The sequence below is a fragment of the Schistocerca gregaria genome, chromosome 4, assembly GCF_023897955.1.
Source record: "Schistocerca gregaria isolate iqSchGreg1 chromosome 4, iqSchGreg1.2, whole genome shotgun sequence".
In the NCBI taxonomy this organism is placed as follows: domain Eukaryota; kingdom Metazoa; phylum Arthropoda; class Insecta; order Orthoptera; family Acrididae; genus Schistocerca; species Schistocerca gregaria.
Window position 1 is genome coordinate 602,740,058 of NC_064923.1, and position 21,278 is coordinate 602,761,335.

At 41.2% G+C, this 21,278-nt stretch overlaps 1 protein-coding gene and 1 pseudogene across 2 annotated transcripts in view; one reads left to right on the top strand and one right to left on the bottom strand.

Annotated features, from left to right (window-relative positions):
- The window catches only part of LOC126268000 (uncharacterized), a 720,479-nt gene that overhangs the window by 468,418 nt on the left and 230,783 nt on the right, over positions 1-21,278 (bottom strand). The gene's annotated exons all lie outside the window — the stretch shown is intronic.
- Positions 841-958, top strand: LOC126268328 (5S ribosomal RNA; annotated as a pseudogene).

Consider the following 21,278-nt stretch of genomic DNA (forward strand, 5'->3'; position numbering starts at 1 on the left):
GTACAGTGTTTAGGCTTGGGCGTGAAGAGACTATTCAGTGGTGCAGTACTTGCATTCGAGAAACAAGTGCAAATTTGGAGTATCTTTTGTGAATGTGGTCTGGTGTGGACGCACAAGTTACTGCCTCACTGTAACCAAATGTTTCTTTCTTTCGCCCTTCTTTTTTTTTTTTGTTTACACACATTATTTAGTGAAGAAAACGTAGGCCATATACTGGTAACGACGCAATTCGGAAACTTACAGTCATTTACATGTGACACAATACCATCGGTTCTGTTGTAATGTGCTTCGCAACAAACCAGCGCAGACCGCGAGATCTGTAAATACAATAATAAATCTTACCTTAATGTAAACAATTAGTTGTGTAACACAATGAACAAAATAATGCTTCCGAAAGTAAGACTTGAACCGTGAGCTCCACCCATTAAAGTCGCGCACGTATGCCCAGAGTGACACCGATTAGGATGTTCATGTGCGACATACCGATAGGCTCAGCCGCTGCACACACGACGAGGTACGTTAGAGGGTGACGTCATTTTTTCAACATCTGTCATCCAGTTATGGCATATTTACCGACATTTGTGAACGCATATGTCTTAATTAATTGTTTAGGCGTCATCTGCATCGCTTCGGAGGTTTTTAAACGTTAATAAGAATCACCCTGTATATCCAAGCAGGACAGCTTTCGTTCGTGATTTATTTTGTTACATGGGTCACCACTTTATCACCTATATCTCTGAATTCACGCCGTTCTTACGTGAGTGACAAGAGAAAATTATCTACGCTTTGTAATTTCGTTACTGACGAAATTAGTGTGTAAGTGCAGGTATCAGTTTCTGTGACAACGGCCTTGCCGCAGTGGATACACCGGTTCCCGACAGATCACCGAAGTTAAGCGCTGTCGGGCGTGGCCAGCACTTGGATGGGTGACCATCCGGGGCGCCGTGTGCTGTTGCCATTTTTCGGGATGCACTCGACCTCGTGATGCCGAGGATCTACTCGACCGCATAGTAGCGTCTCCAGTCAAAGTAAACCATTATAACGCCCGGGAGAGCGGTGTGCTGACCACACGCCCCTCCTATCCGCATCTTCATCTGAGGATAACACGGCGGTCGGATGATCCCGATGGTGGCCTAAAGCCGGAGTGCTACCAGTTTCTGTGATGTGTTATCTATTTAAAATAGGCCGACGCCACATTTGTGTACATGATGAACCAACTGACCATCATTCCTTTTTGTGGGTACCCGATCGGCAATGATGAGCTAGTGCTCCTTTACTACTCTGCGGTCACGGAGCACTTTGCAACACTAGACCAGCGACACGAGCGCGACGCAGCATCCGTGTAGGTTTTCTGGGCGCTGGAAGTGACGCTGCCCGAGCTCGTATATCCTGTCTGCCAGGCTTATGTTTCCTTCACCGTAGAAATTTAATTTTCAGCAGTGTATTACGTCGCGTGCGGCCCGCCCGCATGTTCGCTGCCGGATTATCTTAACCCTACCCGCCGCCGTAAGACGGGCACTTCATCGCGGGCGTGGCGGTTTAAGAGCTACGGCACCGTAGGGAAATACTCGAAGCACGCCGTGGCGTGTCCTCCGCGTCGTAGCAGCTGGCAGAGACCGCCCAGTGAAATCGTAAACGATTTACCGTCGCGATGTCTGAGCGCCGCTACTAGGTGGATATCGCCCCGGCAGCGAGAGATCTCTAGGTTTCGCCTTAATTATCGAGGAGGTGGGGTCGATCCATTACGAAGCGAGAGATTCCGTTTCGTCCGCGAATCGGAAATTTTCCTCGTTACGATGGAAGCAGCCGCACAGAGAGATCGCTGAGGCACTGCAAACCGTCCCTTTTACAGCTCCTCTTACGAGTCGGAATTTCATAGGAGTACGGTCGCAGATGCAGAATCGATACAGTCGGATGAGGAGAGACAACGCGAAACGGTTCATTGCATGGGGAAAGTGGGGCACGGTGCGCTAACGCAGCACCACGCTGCAGCTCTAGGGAATGCTCCGAGTGGAATTACGTCCACAATAGCCCGCTACAGACCTCGAGTTCTGTACGTCCTGAAATTCACAGCACTTGGCGAGTTTTCTCCTGTGGGCTGCGCATAGACGATCATATCATTAGAAAAATCCTGGGATTGGTATATTTTATTCTACTTCAACACACACACATATTTAAAGAAGAGAAAACTTTTAATTCTAAACTGGAACAACCTAATCATCATCATCAGTGTTCTGAAAAAAGGCAAGTTTCTACATGCTAGTTCTCCAGGCTGTCCGGTCTTCTGCCATCCTACTCAGGTCTGCATAATTTCCTCTTCCTTTTATGTCGTCTATCATCTTGTATCTCCCTCTTCCTCTTAGTCTTCTCCCACAAACCAATACTTCCAAAGCATCTGCTGGCAAGCACTCTCTTCTCAATGAATGTCCGAATCAGCTCTTTTTCCTTTCTCTCACAACCTTCAGCAGACATCTTCTCTCACCAACCCTTTCCAATACTCTTTCATTACTCACTTTTTCCATCCATCTAACTCTCTCCATTCTCCTCCACATCCATATCTCAAATGCTTCTAATCTTCTTTCATCCTCTCGTCTCAGCGTCCACGTTTCTGCCCCATATAGTGCCACACTCCATACACAACATATGGCAAGCCTTTTCCTTAGTTCTTTATGTAATTTGCAACATAAGAGTCTCCTCTTTCTGTTGAATGCCTCCTTCGCTATGGCAATTCGAGTTATCACCTACTGGTGACATCTCACGTCTTCAGTTATTGTGCTTCCAAGATATTTAAATGCACTTACTTGGCTAATGGTAGATTATCATATTTTAATATTGGACAGTCTGCGTCATGACTCAACCAAAAAATTAAAAAAACAGCTGTGCACTATTATGAATTCATCCGAATAGGCGGAGATCAATAGATGTGGTGTACATGTACAGTCGAACAAATGATAACAGTTTCAGAAAAATTCGTTAATTCATTCAAGAGAAACAGCTTCATAAATTGAGAAAGTTAGTAACGTGTTGGTCCACCTGTGGCCCTTATGCAGGCACTTATTCCGCTTGGAATTGAGTGGTAGAGCTGGAAGTCAACCAATGTAATATCGTGGCAATTCTGTCCACCTCGCGTGTAGGAGAGATCTGGCGACCTTCCTGGCCGAAGTAGAGTTAGGCAACCACAAAGAGAAGCAGTAGAAGCTCTCAGCGTGTGCGGGCGCGCATTAATTTACTGACATGTAAGCCCAGGATGGCTTTCCACGAATGGCAATAAAATAATATGGGGAGTGTCGCCAACGTACCGCCATGCTGTAAGGATCCCTTGGATGGTAACCAAAGTGGTCCTGCGATGCGATAAAATGGGACTCCTACCAGCAGTCCTGGTTGTTGGGCGATATGGAGGGTGACAGTCAGGTTGGTATCCTACCGGTGTCTCGGGCGTCTCCAGAAACGTCTTCACAGGTCATCGGGGCTCTGTTCGAAGCGAGACTCATCACTGCACGCAATTCTATTGCAGTCTGGGTGATTTCAGGCCGAAGACGTCATGTGTTGAAAGTGCCGAATTTGTGAAGCTCTTTCTCCTGAATAAATAATCCAATTTTTATGAAATTGTAATAATTTGTTTTTCTTTACATGTACATCACATATGCCGATTTCCGTCACTTTTGGATAGTTTCTTCGTGGTGCGCAATTTTTTGTGTTTGAGCATATTTCGTTTTTTACAATCGCATTTATGAATTTCTTAGTTTATATCATAAACCTACATATGATAATTCGACTACTGGTATAAGCACAAATGGCGTTATTTCAGTCCTCCTGTGGTAAGGTTAGACAGCCTTGCACCACGAAGTTTTTTTTTTTCATCATATTCTGCCAAATTTTCACAATAATATTTACACGCAATTTTACTGCTAGCACTCTCTTCCCCTACTCATTTTTCTTCTGGGGCTCCTCCTAGTACGATGGCAGGTATTTACTTGTAACCTAGGTCCATTTATTGTCCTTTCTTTAGTTAGTGTTTTCCACATATCTCACTGGCTTTGCGAATAGATTCCAAATTAATTTTTATATTAGACCACTTAAATTTCAATACCCTTCTGTAACACACATCTGAAACCCATCATTTCACTCCATTATCCTGGTGCAGCAACTGTAATTAATTATTCCAAAAAGAAAAAAAAGAGTCTCTGTTGCACAAGGCTTTATTGGTAATGGGGCGCTTCGCGCAGTTGGACATATTTAGATTATCCTAAAACAGAGAAAGCCACATCAGTAAAATAATCTGTTTTAAGATAATCTGAAGTGCGCCAACTGCACGAGACGCATAATTAGCATTTTCGCTTGTGGAACATCTCAGGAAGTTCTTATCAATTCATTTCCAGTTTTTCCAATGTCGTTGACCCGTTTCCGAACTCCAGACATCTATGCTCACAATTTACTTTTCAAATTAAGGTTTATTGTTTTACACTAGGACACTGTTTCTGGGTGACGAATGGTCTCTTTCACCGTGCTAATCTGCTTCCTGTACCCTTCTTGCTTCTTCGGTCATGTGTTATTTCATCCGGAAAGTAACAGGATTCCTACGTCCACTTCGTAGTTCCCAAGTCTTTCGTTAATTTTGTTATGCCGCTCCTCGATTTTTTTATCTTTCTTTCTTTTTCGATCAATCTAAAATTTTTAGTAGCTCGATTGCTCATTCTGCTTAAAAAGTCCTGTAATTCTTCATCAAGTTCGCAGATGATTCTAATGTCTTCAATTTTATCATTATCCTTTCACTCTTAGTCTTAATCCCACTTCTGAACAACCGCTTCATTGATCCAGACTGAACAGAGTAAGGAGAAGAGAAGGAATGTATTACTGCCCTACGCCTTTTTAAATCCGACCATTTCTCTTTCGAAGGTAAACTCTGCCAGGTTGTTAGGCGTCTGTTCCTCTTCCATTTCTTCTTATAAAATCAAAGTTTCGACCCCTCTGCCGGGATCTTCTTTAGGGCCTGATGCTCCCGGTGTAAAAAGAAATTGAAGAACAACGTGAGGGGACGTAACAACTCAGAATATTTTTCCTTTAACGACAGCGGCCACGAAAACCTACTGAATAGCACTTCATTTTTGGTATTCCGTTCTCTTTGCTCACTTATAGTTCTTGTATTGTAAATTATCCATCTTTCACAACAGAACATGCCTGTTTTAGGGTATTTGAAACATCGTTGACGATTTCATGTTGTCATACTTATTCTGTGGCTAATTATTTCCAATGAAAGTGTCTTTGTTTTGTTAAAATAGTCTCCCATTACTAATTTTAGCGTCGGGACATCGCGGTATCAGCATTTATTCACTTTTATTACTTTTGTTCCAACAATGATATGTTTCGAAAGTAAAAATTGTGTGCAGATATGTAGCAGTCTCAGTTCTGGCAACATTCTACATCTATATCTAACTCACATGGATACTTTACAAAGCACACAGAAGTAAAGATAGTCCAGCGAAGCACGTTCACAATAACTCTCTTGTATTCCACTTTCGAACAACGTGAGGAAAAAACGAAAATCTATATCTTTCCGTACGAGCTCTGATTTCTCTTATTTTATTATGATGATCATTTCTCCCTGTGTAGGCTGGCGTCAACAAAATGTTTTCTCATTCAGTGACGCTCACACCCGAATTTCTCGATAATACAAAATTTTCTCGATGTACTCAGTTAATCCTATCTGGTGAGGATCCCACACCACGCAGCAGTAGTCTAAAAGGCAGTTCTCTGAAAGTGACTGAACGAGCGTTCTGTAGGCGGGCTCATTAGTACGTCTGTTGCATCTTCCAAGTGTTCTGATGATAAAATTCAGCCTTTGGTTGACCTTCTCCAAAACATGTTCTATATGTTCTTCCCAATTTATTCACAATTGTAATTTCTAAGCATTTAGTTGAATTTAGGCAGCCTTTAGATTTGACTGATTTATCGTGTAGTCGAAATTAAACGGATTTCTTTTACCATTCCTGTGGATGACCTCACACTTTTCGTCATTTAGAGTCAATCGCCAGTTTTCGCCCCACACACATATCTTTCCTAAATCGTCTTCAGATTTGTTTTGAAATGCTAATGACTTTACTAAATGATAATCGACAACGTCATCTGCAAACAGCCTAAGACGACTTTTCAGATTGGCTCCTAAATCGGTTGTATGGATAAGGAACAGCAGAGGACCTATAACACTACGTTGGGAAACGCCATAATTCATTTCTGTTTCACTCGAAGACTTTCCGTCAGTTACTATTGTGACTTCCCTGACAGGAAATCACGAATCCAGTCACATAACGTAGACGATATTCCATAAGTACGCAGTATGAAGACAGGCCGCTTGTGAGGTGTAGTGTCAAAAGCTCTCTGGATGTCTAAAAATACGGAATCAGTTTGAAATCCCTTGTCAATGAGTAAAGAGCCAGTTGTATTTCAAAAGAATGATGTTTTCTAAATGCGTGTAAGCTGTGTGTCAATAGACCACACTCTTAGAGGTAATTCATAACTTTCGAACAGATTATATGTTACAAAATCCTGCTGTATCGACGTTAATAATATGGGCCTGTAATTTAGTGGATTAATCCTGCTACCTTTCTTGAATATTGGTGTGACCTGTGCAACTTTCCAGTCTTTGGGTACGGATCTTTCGTCGATCGAACAGTTGTATATGATTGTTAAATATGGAAATCTTGCATCAGCATACTCAGAAATTAACTTCATTGGTATACAGTCAGGACCAGAAGACTTGCCTTTATTAAGGGCTCAAGTTGGTTTACTTCTCCGAGGATATCTACTTCTAAGTTACTCGTGACGGCAGCAGTTCTTGAATCGAGTTCTGAAATATTTACTTCGCCTTCTTTGGTGAAGGAACTTCGGAAGGCTGTGTTTAGTAACTCTGCTTTAGCAGCACTGTCATCTATAGTATTCATATCACACAGAGAAGTCATTGATTGTGTTTTGGCACTAGCATATTTTTCATACGACCTGAATCTCTTTAAATTTTCTGCCAGGTTTCAAGACAAAGTTTCGTTATGGGAACCTTTACAAGCATATCGCGATGAAGACCGCTTTAAATTTCGAGCTTCTGTCCAAGATAGGCAATCTTGTAGATTTGCGTTCGTTTAAATTTAGCGTGGTATTTTCGTAGTTTCTGCAACACTGTTCTGACCTGTTGTAGGTATTAAGGGGGATCAACTCCGACGTTTGTTAATTTATATGTTTTTCATCAGTTGTTGTCAATACTATTTCTTTAATTTCAAGCCACATCTACTCTACAGGAAGGCAACAAATTAATTTTTATCAGCTTCTTTGAACAAGTGTCTTTGGAAGATTTTGAAGTTGCAATAGTCTCGATACGACAGCCTTGTGTTCGCTAATGTCTGTACCCGTTTTGATGCTCGTCATTATCTCAGAACTATTTGTTGCCAAGTGGTCAATTGTGTTTTCGACTGGGATCATGAACCAACTGCTCGAAATAATTTTCAGAAAGTGCTTTTAGCTCAGTTTCGGGTGATATTTTATGCGTATCTCGAGAATTTAAAAATGTACTTTCGCCAACATATCGGAGGTAAATTGAAGTCACAACCAACAATACTTGTATGTGATGGGTACATGTTTCAAATTAGATTCAAGTTTTCTTTGAACCTTTCAGCAATTGTATCATCTGGCTCGGGAGGTCGGTAAAAGGATCCAATTATTATCGTATTCCAGTTACCAAGAAAGACCTCTACCCTTACTCACTCTTAGGAACAACCTATTTCAGTTTCGCTTCAAGATAAGCTACTTCTAACAGCAACAAATAAGCTGCGCGATCTGTGTTTATCCTATCCTTTCGGAACACCGTTACGTCTTCGCAAAAATTTCGGGATAACTTATATCCGGCTTTAGCCAACTTTCAATGCCTTTAACGATATGAGTATCAGTGTTTTCGATTAGCGCATGGAGCTCTGATACCTTCCCAACAGAGCTGCGACAACCTGGCAACTGTTATACCGATGGTTCCTGGATCTACGTTCATCCTGTGTTCGACCTGGACCCTATGAGACTCAAATCCTTAAATCCTTTTTGTTTTTTCCCTGAAGCTTCTAACCAAAAAAACCCCAGCCCACGCCACGCACTCTCCTCCTGCGTAAAGTGGACTCCTGACATGTTTAGTGGAACCAACAGTTACTAATTGTGTGGGTGTTATTATGAACATATGGTTGAATCAGGTCATTCTTTTATGAATTTCATGGATAATTTGCACGTTTTTCCTACAGATATATCCCTGTAATTACATTATAATTAAATTTTGACAAATTGTTTTTGACCACGGTAACCATACGAAGATGTGCACTTGAAAATAAAATTATGTTCACTATTGATCAATAAAACTGCAACACCAAGAAGGAATAACGAAGTTTTGCCTGTTTTGATTGTACAGGATAGTAGGAAGAATACACAATTAAACCTATAGGTGATTTGAAGGAGTTCAAACTTTAGTACCCAGAGTAGAAACCTCTGGCAACAACAACAGCTTTATCCCGAGTGGGCATCGTGTAGGATTGAGCTTGAACGAAAGGTACAGATATGTGATTCCACGCTCTTGCACCTCTATACCAGAGTCCATCACTATAGTGGTTGCGTGGGAGCTCCTCAACAACCATTTACCAGGTATTCACAATGTCTGAGCGATCTGGACAACATGGAGAGCCGGAGCAACAGTCGAAGGCCCTTCTGTATCGAGATAGGTAATTACAGCACGGGCATTATGAGAACTTGCGTTATCTTGTTAAAAGATGACATTACAAAGACCTCAAAAGTAGGTCACAGTCACCGCATGAGCGCGTTAGACATGCAAGGAACCTGCTCACAAAACGGCTTTTGCTGCAAGAACTGTCGGCTCTGCGAACCGCAGGTGATCGTATTGAGTTCCCAATGGCACCCATATCACCGCGTCAGACGACGGGCCCCTGTGACGATGATGAGTGCAAACATTCCTTGTAGACTCTACGTACGGTGAAGTCCATCGTAATGCTGTGCGTAGAACAGAGGCACGTCTCAAAAACCGATGTGGTGTTTCTTCTGTACCTAATGTTATCGTTGGGTGCATCAGTATCGGCGAGCATCTCTGCCCTGCCACCTCAACAGACGCGCCAATCGTGGTCGATGCACACTGTCCATGTGGAATCTTGTCTTCCTGGAAATTATCGTATTTCCTCAGTAAAGCTACGTGACAAGACTGTACGAGCCTGAAAGACCGAGCAAACAAGGTCAGTGACTTTTCAAGCTTGTGGCGCACTTCGTGTTGTTGTTGTTCACAACTTGGCCCCCAATGTCAAGGAGAGGTGGGCTACAGAGCGGCGGAGCAAATGTTGTTATAAGAAATCTGAACACGAGCAGAAATAATTAGCGAACAAGTTAACATATTAACTTATATTTCTCCTAGTGTGTGGCTCAGTGGGCGCTCATTATTGGATCCATCAGATCCCATGCGAACTCTACTGGCACCAGACGCAACCTTACTGTTCTCTTACCAACTGCAGAACCGCAGTGGGTTGATATCAAAACATGATACAACACATGTCATATAGATGTTTATTACACGCTGTCTTCATGGTAATGAAGTTTTAATAGCCAGCCATGTATTTTAAGACCAGTAGTGCAGTAAAATAGAGTAAAAACGTAACTCCTGGGGAGGAAGAATTATGTCCATTTCAATACTATGAATCCTGTGAAGGGCATGAAGTTTAGAAAATTTAGCATTCTTTTTAATCATACTACACTTGATACTAACTTTCTACAAAAATTTTGTTTGTAGAATTGAAACTCTCAGGAAGAAAGAAATTTATTTTTAACTTAAAATTCTCTGCCCTGACTGTCAGAATTTTGGTCATTTTCCAAAGTGATCGAAAAATGTTTGACGTTGTATTCTGCGCCATTCTCAGGAAGCAAAAGTAAACATGACTGTTCTTTTAAAATTGTGATGGATTATTAATGACTAATTGGTGGTTAGAGTGCAGATGGCTTTTAAGTTGTGCTAAGATGACTGTAGGTGAGCGTCAAATATTTCTCCCAGTGGGTACTTTTATCCGGCAAACACTTTCATTCTGACTTATCAGCTACCCCGCGATGAAAGGGTAAAGCATGGTAATCGCTAGATGTAGCCAGGTTTTGAATTGTTTGCGAGACTGGTAACTGTACTTGTAAAGTTGCTTGTCTGAGAAAATCGGTAACACGTTTATGTAAGTCACAATTTATCCATATTTGTATCCATACCTTTAGAAAGTTCTTCGCCAGTTTCTGTCAATCTAAGCTTCATGTCTCCTACCAAGATAACTTTCTTATACAGAGGACTGCAGAATCTAATTTTTCTGCTGGCTGAGTATATTATTTTCTGTCGCAGAAGGTGAAACATTCTACCCAGCACTGATATAGCAGGACGTTTCTCGAGTGAAAATGTCCATTAAAAAGCCAGGGGTGAACATCATTTTCGTACGACCAGCTGTTTGACCAGGAGAATGAAATTCTTGAAGCAAGCTTTGTCTTCCAAAAAAGCGAAAGAGTTCCGCTTCGCAGAGTGCGTCTTCCCTTTCTTTCTTATTTCAGTCTTTCCTGGAGCTTTTCGCAAGAAGATGTACGGGGCCCAACCAATTAGTTGCCCGGCGCCGTTAGGTCGTTAATTGCGCCTACGATAGGGACAACGCCTACCGCTTTGTTCCACAATTTTCTGCTGTTCTCTTTGTCACGGATGCGCTGTTGTGTGGAACCCTTACAGAATCTCGTCTTCGTAAAGAGCGGAAGGAGCCCGTACTACGCTGGCAGGTGCTGTTAACGTAATTTTGTAGCGCAGCTTCTTGTTCCGAGCCGTCGTCCTTATTGCCACTACAGTATGTTACCCGTCAGTACATAATAGTCAGCGGTCGAAGTGTTAACAGCACAAACCCTTCAGTTACGCTGAACCTGTCATGCAACGTTTATTTTTGATAGTTAAACAATCTGATCCGTACCAAGATTCGAACCGAATTATCGCACTTATTGTGAGTAGTCACCTTAACCACACCTCCAGACCTAACTGCGTCTTATATTGCCACTCAGGTTTTCTCCAGTTTTTTTCCAACACTAGGACCAAATTTTATCCCCCATTTACTTCTTCAGAAACATCGCGTGGGCGAAGACATGGTACTACTGTTTGCAAATCGTAGGTGGAAACATCATTAACGGTGAAATTAGGAACTGTTTACGATTTTTGCCCTGTTTTAAATTTAATCTTTCTTCGGCCGTTTGGGTGCCACGTCACCCAACGGGTTAAAGAAATTGAGGTTCCAGTCCCAGCTGGCACAGATTTAGGATTGCTACTACATATTTATTAGAACCCGTTAGTTCGAAAATGGTTCAAATGGCTCTGAGCACTATGGGACTTAACATTTGAGGTCATCAGTACCCTAGGACTTAGAACTTCTTAAACCTAACTAACCTAAGGCCATCACACACATCCATACCCGAGGCAGGCTTCGAACCTGCGACCGTAGCACTCGCGCGGTTCCAGACTGAAGCGCCTAGAACCGCTCGGCCACCCGGCCGGCTAACCCGTTAGTCTTCAAGAGAATATTTCACCTTGTTCTTTAATATTTCCTACGTGGCAGCAACAACAGTAATAGAAGTACTATCAGTACTGGCACTATTAATTCATAGTCGGTATTACAGACTCACATATAGTCGGCGTTACATACTCACATTGTCTCTGAGGACACTTAAATCATTCTAATACTATTTGTCACATCATTGTCATTTATTAGGTAAGTGTTGATGTAAGTAAGAGAAGGCCTGGTGGCCCTAAGCAGAAAACCTTAAGTAAATAAGTAAGTAAGCTCACCTATAACTGTTCCGTTGTAATTGCACACTTAGCGTCTGTAGAGCATTGTGTACTGGATGGACGTGTCCATTTCTTTCCCTTTACTCCTTTGGCGCTCAATGGTTTAGTATTCAGTTATCTTGAATATAACCATCACACTTTATCATGAGTGGTTAAAGTGTTCCGCATAAAGTGAATATTTAAGATACAGATGAGCACGTAGCCAATTACACAGAAAACAAATAGAAGTTACCATGTCGAATTAACAAGTTGTTACAGATTAATCCTATTCTTTATATGATATTCCTTAGCTGTGTGGCTACTTAAGATTAAAATTCTGGTTCCACCTGGACCGTACGTAAATGATGATCGAAACGACTACTTGATTATTTAACACTATTTCATGCGAGAAAATTAGAACAAATAACAGACGGAAGTGGCTAGCAGATAACAAAACTTCGTTCAGGCAGAAACAGTGGCGTACTGTGATCTCTTCCCTACCAATAACAAATTTGACGGCCTCCTGATATTAATGCGTGCTATAACTTGTAACTAGGTAAATATTTGAATAAAATAATTTTGGGTATTAGGCAGCGTCATTATGAAACAATAAAAAGTAACTAAAATATCGTTTCGGCCATCTTTGCTGAGGTCCTTTTCAGCCGTCTTAAAATTCGACGGTCTGAAGTGGACTATCCCAAATACGGCCGAAACATCGGTATTTTATTGTGTTTTAGCGGTGCATAATGACACTGCCTTGTACCCAAAATGATTTTCTTCAAATTGACTATGCCTACGGTCCTACGGAAGTGTATATTTCGTTTTTCCGAATATTTTTTGCTGTCGCGAGCCATACGTAGCTGGTGAACCCAGAAGTGAAAATTGACTCCAAAATCCTAGTTTACTGGTGCGTCTGTAGGAAACGAAGTGCAGGAGCTGAAGCAGGTAATCGTCACCAGCAGTGGAACATTCCGACGGGTTTTGTAGCAGGTGTGTACAAATACTCCTTCCAACCGGTCGGATCGTGTCTGAAACACAACGATTAAAGCAACTCAACTTGCTGCGATGGAGATACAAGAGTGCATGTGTACTTCAGCACAGTGGTTAGAACAGGTCAGTTTGAGTTTACACTGCGTGGGAAAATTCACGGGCCTCGTTAAGCCTGCTACATCTGACAAAAGGTTTTTGTGTCAATCCATCTTGACTACCCAGGTATAAACCTGTGTATATAGTATCACTACAGCTCGTTTATCATAACGCTGAGAGCTGAAAAATGAAGAAATCAAACTTAAAGGAGATTGAAGAGAAATTAAGAACTGCGAAATGAGTACCAGTCAAGAAACGGAGCCTTACAGGGGAAGCGTTGTCATGTTTTTAGGAGGCAGCTTCAATTAAGTCGGTACATATCTCGCAATGGAAATTGTCTAAAAAGTTAGTGAACACCCATCTGGGAACGTCGAATACGTTACAACATTTTTGTGAGTACGAGCAGCAGTTTCCTCACTCCGTAAATATTTTGAAAGAGGTCAAAGTATTAGTGGCTGACGGGTGCGGGGAAATGTGTGATAAAGACTTGCCTTTAGCAATATATAGACTTTCTAAATTTCGGACAAACATTGATTGACTCAGGAAAAATAAGTTGCTCAGTGGATACCAAGAAGCACAGTCTAGTCAGTGGTATGCAACGTAGAGCGGAGACAGCGTAGTACGAAAGAAAAATATCTTCTATCAGACATGTAAGTTTTAGATTAATATTATATGATTAACGAATTTCGTGTTTACTAAAATGCATTTAGTGAATTTAGAGTGAACTACTTTGGCCTCTTATAATGAATTCAACGAATGCGCAATACATACCCAAGAAAAAGTAATTAAAATTAGTATAACGGGGCTCATATGTGTCTGGAACACAACAGGAACTAGACTTCCCAATGCTTACTTTAGTAGGCGTTGCAGTATAATAGACATCTTCAGGTTTACAGGATCTCGACTTTTACTGTTTACTACAGAAATCATGGATTAAACGTGACCCAGTAATGGCTCGAATAGCCAGTACTAGTCATAAGGATATTAAAGTGCAGAGAAACCCGTTCATATCGAAATAAATAAATAATCGTAAAATTCGCCAAATAGGAAAAAAGGTAAAAGTAAAAGCCACTATTTTCTGCCCTACAGTGACCCAAAATTAATATATACGGTATTTTATTGAGACTCGTGATATTCGGGTAAAAAAAGGACTTACCGTAAACTTCTGATTCCTGTTCATAACACCACAATGAAACGTACAGAATAAACTGCTTCACCACGTAGGACCGCGGGAAGACGGGCAGCCAAGCAAGATCCCTTTACGTCCGCCTCTAGCTGCGCTTTCAGGCCGGCGGATTTCTAATCGAAGGGGGCGTAGGTTTGTTTCCCGGCTGGATTGGGGATTTTCTTGGCGAGTGGGTGTTGTCCTTTCAGTGATCGTAATTGATGTTACTTTTGAGGTGGATGAAATGACACGGCCAGGAAGCCAGTAAACTGAATAAGGAAAATACTCCTTTAGCCCGTTTGGTTTGGGCATAGTTTGACCTCGATTACAGTAAAGCAGCCTGTATGTTCTGATGATAATGTGCGGTGGCTTGCTTGCCAGCCTGGTTAACACGTAAGCATGGGCAGGTTAAAGTGGAATATGTATACCTCTGCGTTGTAGACAGGCCGTGGCAAGAAATGGCAACTTTACACCAATACTTGATGGAATACAATGCAAGGAAACTCTCGGTCTCAGAACTGCAGTAACCAGGCAGAATGCAATCGATCTTTCTTTGTGACTAAATAAAACACAATGTTTTTACTGCCGTACACGTTTCATTTCTTTTATTTCTGAAACTTGATTAAATAATTCTCCACTTTTTTTTGTATTTTATATCTTCTCGTTTAGTCTGCTGTTCTAGAGCTAAAATATGACTCATGAATTCAAATTTTTCTAAGTTTTAGTAGTTTTCAGCTACCCTTACGAGTTTATGTGATCCTTTATTCATATCTGTATATAAGTGCGTTTAGCTGTACAAGATACAGAATTGTGGTAAGCTGCGTAAACGTATCACTCTGTAGGCTTCTTGTCGTGGCGAGTAAACAACACCGTAAACAGACGTTGTCTTAGCAAAGGACGACAGAACGTATATAGAATGTAGAATTTTTGTTTGTAAATGTATTAATCAGTGCTGATGGGTGGGGAGTGGCTTCACGTACATTAGGGCATTTTCTGGGCACGACTTTGGTCTTTCGTTTGGATCAGTTGGATGCGGATGCTGTGTCGCTTTACACCGCTAGTCACCATGGCAATTATTTTTCAGTCAGTGTAGTTTCGGATGATTAGGAAAATCGCATTTGTAACCTTCAGGTATCTGTGTATATGGAATATTTTAATCAGTGTAAGGGACACGTGCCTAAATTTGCAGAAGTGATACACTCTACAACACTAGTTTTTCGCACCTACTAAATGCTTTAATTACTATTCAGTAGTTTCACTCTATAATGAAGAATTACATGGTGATATGTCAGTGCGAATGGTAACAAGCGATATATCTAGGCGTGGGCCTGGATTGCACTCAGACGTTTAAAGAGGATTGCCTCACCATCAATACATAGATCTTAGGCAGGAAAAACATTATAAGGTTGTTGAAGAGCAGGGAATGTGACGCCAATCTGCAGCTGCTGCGGGTGTGAGCTATGGACTCGTGTGTGCCTGCTGTCGAAGATGCTGTTCCTGTGTGCAGCGCTAAAGTATACTTAAGAAATGGGACATTGAAGTGAATGAGTCAGTGGGCGAGATGCCTGAAGCTAGCATCAGTGCAGAAATTTTATCTGCTCACATTGGCGTTGTAGCCTTTCACGTGCGCCGTGTCATTGCGAAAAATGAAAAATGAAAGAGGAGGAAGGAGGAATCCGATCCCAACCCCTCCCAATTAACGCATAGCAGCCGGTAGACAGCGGCTTGAGTTCGAAGAGCACTGGTTGTCTTGGGCGCGTATCAGAACTACCGTGCATAAAACTGGAGGACAAAATTCGAGAACACGGTCATCCCCTCAAGGACCTACCTCCGACAGGAAACCCTCCTACCCTTTGTAGCAATTTCCAGAGTGGGACTGCCACGCCCGAATGCCAACAGCCACAAGTGGAGCCTCTTCCCCTCCTAGGTGAAGCACGTGTTCTGTGCGAGTACCGCGAGGCGGTAAATAAGAATCATGTATTGCAGTGTCACCTGCTGGACAAACCCTGTATTGTTAAGTTCATCCGAAGACCAGTATCAGTTGCAAAGCGATTTAGAAAAGATTGCTGTATGGTGTGGCAGGTGGCAGTTGACGCTAAATAACGAAAAGTGTGAGGTGATCCACATGAGTGCCAAAAGAAATCCGTTGGAATTCGATTACTCGATAAATAGTACAATTCTCAAGGCTGACAATTCAACTAAGTACCTGTTATCTAGCAACACCTAGTTTAGCTGTGCCCAATGGTAAATTATGACGTTTGTCTGTCGAAAAATTCTCATGGCTTGTCGTTGTGCCCGCCATACGTTCGCTGAGAACAACGTTTAAGTAGATGCAGTTGGTAGTTACAGTTCTTCGGAGGCATTCATGAGCTGTGAGCATGTCGATGTTTGTGTCATGGCATATTAACACGTTAATTATTGTTTCAGATAGGATGCTGGAGATTGCGCTGTCTAGTCGTATTAGGAATGTTGACTGAGATGAATTTTCAGTGTAAAGACGTTCTCGAAAGTTCATGCATTCGTCAAACGTTATATAATTTCGATTATTGATATTCATGTAGCAGGGGAGATGATAAACAGAAAATGTTACCCATAACTGATTATTCTAACCTACGGCCTTCATATTTAGCATCATCGTTCGATCATAACTGATACTTTCACGATGTTATTTACATAAATGTAGTATGCTGATTCACACAGTAAAATAGAGAGTAATGACCGACAGTTTGGGAAAGGATAAGAAACTAAATCACAACAAACTTTATATATACGCAGTTCGTTGTGGGTCGGTTTGGAACACTCCCGAGCAGTCGCTTTGACCCCCTCCTGTTTTTCGTTTTCAACCCTGTGTCATCCTTTCCCAAATTGAAGGTCAAAACTCTCTATTTTACCATAGCAAATTTTCCATAACGGAATGCCTTGGACGTACAAAGAGACACATCGTAATAAAATTCACTTGAAGAAAAGGAGAATAACGCAGCAAAAAGCGTCGTACATTTTATGACTGAAAGTCAGCCAGTGATTTTGTCTTGGGAAGGAAACACTGATATTCCCCCATTACGCAATTTATAAATGTAAATGTCTGGAGAATCCAAAGTTAATATATCTCACACCTTGTTCTTTAAGCGAGTTCTTTGCTGTTGCATTCTCGAATTGTAGCAAGCGAGAAGACGTCGGACATCTGTAAAGGCCAGCTGAATAAAGCTCCTTGTTTATGGACACTTTTATGGACACTTGGTTTGCATAACGAGCACCAGGCGCAGCTGGAAATATGCGGAGTGCCAGACCTCCAACACTGAAGCCGTGTGTCACAAGCCTTCCTTCTTGCTCTGAGGGTTGTCGTTAAAGGTCGACGTGCACGATTTCTTACTTTTGTCTCTCAGCACAAAGTCGTAATCCACTACTTACAGTACCAGGAACAGTGAGACGGATCTACCGCATATACACCAACAAATTAAAGAAAGACATCTATGAAAGAGTGCAAAGAACGTATCGAACCACTGTAGAGTTCTGCTGCTAGATTCGTTATCGTTATCTGTGATCAACTTTCGTATATTACGGAAATTTTCCACGAAATCAAATGAGGATCTCTGGAAAGAAGACGACCTTATTTTTGTGAAATAATATTGATAGGACACGTACGGAGGCGTATAAAGTCGTCTTCTTCTTGCTGCATTTCCGAGTGGAACATGAAAGTGAATGAGTAACAACGGCACAATATATCCTCCGTCAAGCGCCGTATGGTGATTTGCGGCGTATGTATGTAGATATAGAACCGACAGCTATGACTGGATGGTAGTTTGGCCTTTTCCTCGCAGCAGCTATCTCAAATCGTGTATACCAGTAGGGAAAGCTAAGCGAAGTAATAAATCGAAACAATGTTTTATGTAAGGAATAGTTAACAATTTTTCTCCGGAGATATGTTCATTTCATCTGAATAGCTGAAACATATAGTCCTAGAGTTCCTTTTTCTCAACTGCACCGTTTCAATTTTTATTCAATAAAGACATGTCTCCTCCTCCGAATGGTCGCCACAAGCGGAATACCAACGCAGTAAGACAATGAAATACGTGGCTGGGTGGACTGGGATCATTCCACAAACTGAGTTAGAGAAGACCACGAAAATCGCAAATGAATGTGAACCTGATGCTTTGTCTTCCAATGTGCCACCAAACTCACTGACTTCATTTTGAAACAAGAGTACAGGTACAGATGTAATACATTGCGTTAATATTCAGCCTACACCTCCACAGTTATATATACTCATGTTGTTTCATGAAATTTCTGGAGAAGTTTCGCATGTAGATAACTTGTATGGATATTTCGAAGCACTGTCTTTAGGCCATCATCAGGTGTATACTGGTGACAATACAGTAACCTTCCTTATTTCAGAGCCTGGCGGCGAATGTATTGTGTACCCTGTTATCCCTGCGTTTTTTAAACTCTTTGATGGTGTTGCCACATAGAATCATTTGTAACATATGGTGGCCATCATTTTTATTATTCTAAGAACGAATTCTCGATTCAAATGTTTCACATCCAATCATATTTTGGCGATACGACTGGGACTCTTGGTTTGGACAGTCTTTCAATGTTCCTGCAACAACTGAACTTCATACACAGGTGGTAAACTTTACTATGGAGAAGGAGAGAAAAGGTTGAATGCCGATTTTAGAAACCTTTGAGCGATGTAAGAGCGACGGTACACTAGGACATTCGATATTTCCTAAGCCCACTCAGATTTTATTTACAAGTTCCTAGCTGCCACAACCCGACGCAAACTACAGGCGTTCTGATTACCTTTGGTCGTACTAATGAAGCAGACGTACAAGCTTGGGAGTTAAAAGTAGAAGTCAAAGAATTTACTTGCAAACAAAAGGTTCAAATGGTTCAAATGTCTCTCAGCACTATGGGACTCAACTTCTGAGGTCATCAGTCCCCTACAACTTAGAACTACTTAAACCTACCTAACCTAAGGACATCACACACATCCATACCAGAGGCAGGAGTCGAACTTGCGACCGTGGCAGACACGCGGTTCCAGACTGAAGCGCCTAGAGCCGCTCGGTCTCTCCGGTCGGCCAACAAAAGGAAGAAGCGAAGCTTTTTTTCAGATAATATGAATGCCCTTGCCATTTCTTCCTACCTTTTACTTTTAACTCAAATACAAAAACTTCTGATAATCTGCTTCGTCTGATTGTCAGCATCCTTTGTTGATTAAGCGCGAGCATCGGATTTCATTGTTTTGTTGGCCGTAACACTTCCTTTCGCATTATTTGTTTTAGGTTTGCACAAGTGACTTGTCGATTAAGGATGTACTCATCCGATTCAGATGTAAGATGGTATGAGCAGAAAGTACTACGGCTTTAGAAATATATCCGAATTATTAGAGAAACCTTACTTTCTGGAAACTAAAATAAATAAAGAGCAAGCAACTCAGGAAGTAAGACATTTATTTGAATCTAATTTACGTTAACAATGGAAAATAATTGCTAAAGGAAGTAACTAACATCAAAACGAGTCTCTGAAGACTTGGGCTGGCTATTGTTAGAAGTGTGAAGGGTCCACGTCGACCGAGAAGTTTATAGATGTCTACGGAACCCAGTCGGATACAGTTGTCCCTATAAGAGTACTAGATGAGTTACCTAGTTTCCTGTGTAGGCCCTGAAGATGATGCCAATGAGGCACAAAACCTGGTAGCTAAATAAAATTGTTAATTAAAATTACGCCTATTTGTTACTATTTTTTTCAAGATTCCAGTTAACTAAAGTATAAATTGTTGTATTACAACCACTTAACTTTGATACAGGTTAAGCAAATTACGCATATTCTGTAATGTTAAAATATAAATATTTTATAGTTCTTTTTTTTTCAAATCGTAATTTTCAGGAGCACTGACACAAGGCTTACAGCATCCAAATTAACGCCATCACCTGTGTAGCATAGGCAGTTACATGGTAAGACTTATTTCCAGCTTTTATTAGCCAGAGAAAATTAATCGCGACTACCAACAGCAGGAATTGCTTCTCATTAGAAAAGAACCAAATGTTCTCTCCATCTCGTAGCCGCTGTTATTATTAATATTATTATTATTATCAGAATAAGTAGTGTATTGGCGAACGTCCTATTCTTTATTGCATTAAAGATGTTTTAGTTTTTAAAAAAATGTTACTGTATAATGATTCTAGAAACCACGCTTTATTACTTTATGTTTATAGATCATATTGTGCTATTTATAACGCTTTATTCGTTGAGAGAACTAAAAATTACGATGCTGAGTATGGTAATAGTATGAGTTTCTTCCGATATGTAATAACTTTTCATATTACTCAGAATGCTTATGTGCGATGACTACAGTTAATATTTTGTAGTTTCCACTATTATCATTATACATCTTTACAAAAATGCAAACTCGAATTTTGTCCTTGCTAGGAGGAGATGTTACACCTCGTGCTGCCCCATCATCCTGCTAGTGCTGAGCAAGCTCACATAACAAGCCACCACCGTTGAAAAGGTAAAATGTTTTACAGAAACAGGCAGTACAAAGAAACTGAGTACCACAAAATTACACGGCCTGGTGCAGACAAGGATGCGAATGGGAAAATAAGCTATGACAATGAGACTCCTTAATGGAAAGATGAACGATGAAAGCAATGTGCAAGAGGTGGAAAAATAGCACACACATATATATACAGGGTGTTTCAAAAATGACCGGTATATTTGAAACGGCAATACAAACTAAACGAGCAGCGATAGAAATACACCGTTTGTTGCAATATGCTTGGGACAACAGTACATTTTCAGGCAGACAAAGTTTCAAAATTACAGTAGTTACAATTGTCAACAACAGATGGCGCTGCGGTCTGGGAAACTCTATAGTACGATATTTTCCACATATCCACCATGCGTAGAAATAATATGGCATAGTCTCTGAATGAAATCACCCGAAACCTTTGACAACGTGTCTAGCGGAATGGCTTCACATGCAGATGAGATGTACTGCTTCAGCTGATCAATTGTTTCTGGATTATGGCGGTACACCTGGTCTTTCAAGTGTCCCCACAGAAAGAAGTCACAGGGGTTCATGTCTGGCGAATAGGGAGGCCAATTCACGCCGCCTCCTGTATGTTTCGGATAGCCCAAAGCAATCACACGATCATCGAAATACTCATTCAGGAAATTAAA